Source organism: Marmota monax, unplaced genomic scaffold (genome assembly GCF_021218885.2).
Source record: "Marmota monax isolate L192 unplaced genomic scaffold, Marmota_monax_Labrador192_F-V1.1 WCK01_AAM20220418_F8-fsc00208, whole genome shotgun sequence".
Classification (NCBI taxonomy): Eukaryota; Metazoa; Chordata; class Mammalia; order Rodentia; family Sciuridae; genus Marmota; species Marmota monax.
The window spans coordinates 2554399-2558347 of record NW_026693914.1 but is presented as its reverse complement, the minus strand read 5'-3'; the positions used below and the strand labels follow the sequence as shown (position 1 = coordinate 2558347).

Genomic DNA, 3949 nt, shown 5'->3' with positions numbered 1-3949 from the left:
GCCTGCCTTGGAGATAACAGCGCCTACCTCTAGTTTTCTCTCCTCCCTCCCTCCTCCCTCTCTCCCTCCCTCCTCCCTCTCTCCCTCCCTCCTCCTTCCCTCCCTCCCTCCTCCCTCTCTCCCTCCCTCCTCCTTCCTTCCCTCCCTCCCTCCCTCCCTCCTCCTTCCCTCCCTCCCTCCTCCCTCCCTCCCTCCCTCCTCCTTCCTTCCCTCCCTCCCTCCCTCCCTTCTCCCTCTCTCCCTCCCTCCTCCTTCCCTCCCTCCTCCCTCTCTCCCTCCCTCCTCCCTCTCTCCCTCCCTCCTCCCTCTCTCCCTCCCTCCTCCTTCCCTCCCTCCCTCCTCCCTCTCTCCCTCCCTCCTCCTTCCTTCCCTCCCTCTCTCCCTCCCTCCTCCTTCCTTCCCTCCCTCCCTCCCTCCCTCCTCCTTCCTTCCCTCCCTCCCTCCCTCCCTTCTCCCTCTCTCCCTCCCTCCTCCTTCCTTCCCTCCCTCCCTCCTCCTTCCTTCCCTCCCTCCCTCCCTCCCTTCTCCCTCTCTCCCTCCCTCCTCCTTCCCTCCCTCCTCCTCTCTCTTCCTCCCTCTCTCTCTTTCTCTCTGAGATGATTTCAGGGTGAGACATGGGGAATGAGGGCCACTGGTCTTTCTGCACCCTCCTCCTCCACTTCCCTCCCTGCTGCCAGATGGACGCTCTGCTCAGGTCCCCTTCCTCTGGCCCAGAGTGCAGCTGTCCCCCATGAGGCAGTTGCTGCTCTCTTTGGGGAGGAAGCCATGGAAACCAGGGACCTGCTGGGTCTCTGCCGACCTCCTCCCCTCCTCCGTTCCCTCTCATGACACTGAAGGCTCCTTCCTAGTTTGGTAAATAATCTCCCGTGTGATCTGCGTTCAGTCCGCCCTCTCTTCCTGCCAGTACAAATAATTTGGCAACATAAACACTGTCATCGGGGTGATCGTCTGTAAGCTTCTCTCCATCAAGTGAGCTTTCTTTCTTTATTTACTTACTTTTCAGAAAGGGGGAGAAGAGGGAAAAGAATTCTGGAGGATATCAGGGTGGGTTCTGAGCCTTTCTTCTGACTGCAGAATTCAGGAGATTTGATAGGAACTTCTGACAGCTGGCAGGACTAAGGCTGCTCCTAAGTGAGGGCTAATAGATGCCTTCTCAGATCAAGAGCAGATCTGAGGGTGGGTGTGGGAGGAAGGGCTCGCCCCCTCCCAACATGCTGATGCGGGCCACGTGTGAGGCCCAGCTCAGCTAAGCTGGCTCAAGTGGCGAGTGACGCGTTGAAATGAATCCAACGCCTCACCATCTGGCCCTGATTGTAAACATGTGTATACAAAGTGAGTGTCACTTCAGGCAATTCGCAGGGGCCCGCCTGCTTCTGTGGTTCGCTGCAGCTGTCCTGGGGTGGGGACAGAGTGGTGCCCGCCCCAGGACACGGCAGGTGGTGCAGGTGGGTGGCTGTCTTCCCCGGGGTAGGGACCAGTCGGAGAGAAGAGGCTGAGAGATTCGGGGCACCAGCCAGACATCACGTGCCCACCTTTCCTGAGAGCAGCTGGTGGCCCTGGGTCCAGCTGTCTGGCCGGCACTGCTTTGATAATTAATCATTTTCTGTCCGGACTATAAATACCCCAGAGGTAAGTCTGTTCTGCCCCTGTCAGGCAACTTGTAGAAGTTATCACTGAATTAAAATGAATCGGCCACCTCCTTCTCTCGTGCATCCCCGGCCTTCCCCATCTCTTTTGTGTGGATTCTCTCCGCTTCTCCCAGTGCTGGTCAGAGAGCAGAGCAGAAACCCCCCATCCTTCTGGGGCAAAGGGAAAATGAACGAGTCCTCTCTGTCCCTTCCGCTCAGAGCCTAGAGCTCTCAGATGATCTCCTGGGTCTCAGTTTTATCATCTTTTAAATGGGATCATCGACTCTTCCTCTTCACAGGCTTCTTCACGGCCTCCTGGCCGAGTACCCACGTGACAAGAGGAAGAGTGCAGAGGGTGCCCGCAGTCCTGGCCTTGGGACAGACAGAGCTGCAGAGGGCTGGTCCAGTCGAGCATAGGACCACAGTGACAGACTCACTTCTGCGGCTCAGCCTCCTTCTTCCTGCACCCTCGTGGCCCATTTTGAGTAAGTGTCACCTGGTACGTGTAGCTATTGCTTTGTTCCAGGAAATAAAGAATTGCTCTAAGGGGCAGGACCAAGAGGCCCATGGGCAGTCTGGGTGCTGGTCCCCCGGGCTCCTCCCTCTTCCCAGGGGTTCAGTTCTGCTGTCCTGGCCCTGACCCCACCCAACCTGCACACAGGAGCCAGTGACATGTCCCCTCAACCGCCCCTCTGCTGTTCCTCAAAAGCGCACAGATTTAATTTTCGACACATGGGAAGAAAATGTACTTCCTCAAACAGCCCCAGGGACGGGCCAAGAGGGAGCAAGCTAATTATCTCCCGTGTTTTCCTTCAGCGGGGAGTGGGCAGAAGGGACGGGAGAGAAGAAATTGGCAGGGCCGAGAGCAGGTTCCAGACTGCATCGTGGGGTTGCAGCGCTGGTACCCTGAGAATTGGGGTGGGGCGGAAGTCCGGGGCCACAAGAACCTGTGCTCTCTGTCCCCAGAGCCCAGCATCTGGAGGGAGTTGGCAGGACCCTGCTGCTCGGCCTCCTCCTTCCTGCAGTGCCAGGCAATGCCACAGGTGGGGTCTTCAGGGCCAAGTCCACGGCAACAAGGCCTTGGTGAGCAGGTGCCACAGAGAGGCCACTGCTTGGGAGACAGGACCCCATTCCTTCCAGGACCCAAACAGCAGGCCAGGAGAGAGGCCCCAGGAAAAGAGGCTCAGCCTCACGGAGCCAAGATTCCCAGGAAAAGCGATGGACACCGGGACGTGGAGACATGACAGCTCAAACTTAGAGAATCGGAAGAAGACAATTCCACAGCCCGACACCTCCCTGTGACAGATGCCTAATTAAGACTGGACAGAAACAGGCAAGAGAGCCACTTAATCCAGACTCTATTTGCCTTGCTAATTTAGGGGTGTGCGTGTGCGTGTGTGTGTGTGTGTGTGCATGTGTGTTTTCCTGTTGGGTGAAGGTTTGTAAAATCTTAATGAGGTTGTGCATATTGGAACAGAGATGGAAAGGCGTCCTCCCCTCCCCCTCCGTAATGGTCTCACATCCCTGGGGCCATTAAAACTCCATGCACAAGACTCTCCCTGTAGGGAAAGTGGCAAAGGGCCTCCTCTGTCTGTGGATTCAGGGGAGGAGACCAAGTGTCTCATTCAATCACAGATAGATGGCTGGTGGCTTAGGCAGTTGATGACTACTTCTTTTTTTTTTTTTTTTCCTTAAATGAAAACCTCAAATTGGACTCAAAGCAGCTATTTGTAATGTCAGGAGCAGCTGGCATTTAGATATCAAGCTCATTGAATTAATTTTTAATGACCTTTAATGTGACAGGTCAGCAGGGGCAGAAGGAACACTCTGCTGTGTACACAGTAGGCAGTTGTTGGAACCAAAGGGAACAGGGGAGCATGCCACCAGGGAGACCCCACCATGAGCCCTTCCTCCTTCCCGACTCTGCCACCTGGCCTGGGTCCTGGGACTAGGGGACACTGCCTGCTCTCTCCGGCCTATGTGAGGGGAACAGCTCTGCGAGGGAGGGACGGGCAGCGAGAAAGAGCCCTGCTGGCTTCGGTGCTACCTTGGGGTGATTCAGATGGTCACTCCCCAAAGTGGCCTCTTCAAAGCACACTGACCCCGTGGGCAGTTTCAAGGGGCCCCGTTCAGCGCTGGCTCCCCTTCAGGGCAGTTGAGGTGTGTGCACCACCAGGAGGCAGCCATCGGATGAGGAGACCTCAGGGCTACGTCCGTCCACTTGGTCTCATGCAAGGGTAAGGGGCTATGTCACTGTGGGCTCCGGGAACCTGCAGCCTTTGCTAAGAGCCTGAAACCGTCAGGTGTCAGGTCCTGGGGCC

The 3949-nt window shown here is 56.7% G+C and overlaps 1 long non-coding RNA gene across 1 annotated transcript; it reads left to right on the top strand.

Annotated features, from left to right (window-relative positions):
- Window positions 1-840: 840 nt before the first annotated feature.
- LOC124105984 (uncharacterized) lies at window positions 841-2961 on the top strand. Its single transcript, XR_006855955.2, has 3 exons — window positions 841-969; window positions 1928-2113; window positions 2769-2961. It is a non-coding gene; the product is annotated as an uncharacterized LOC124105984 (long non-coding RNA).
- The last annotated feature ends 988 nt before the right edge of the window (window positions 2962-3949 follow it).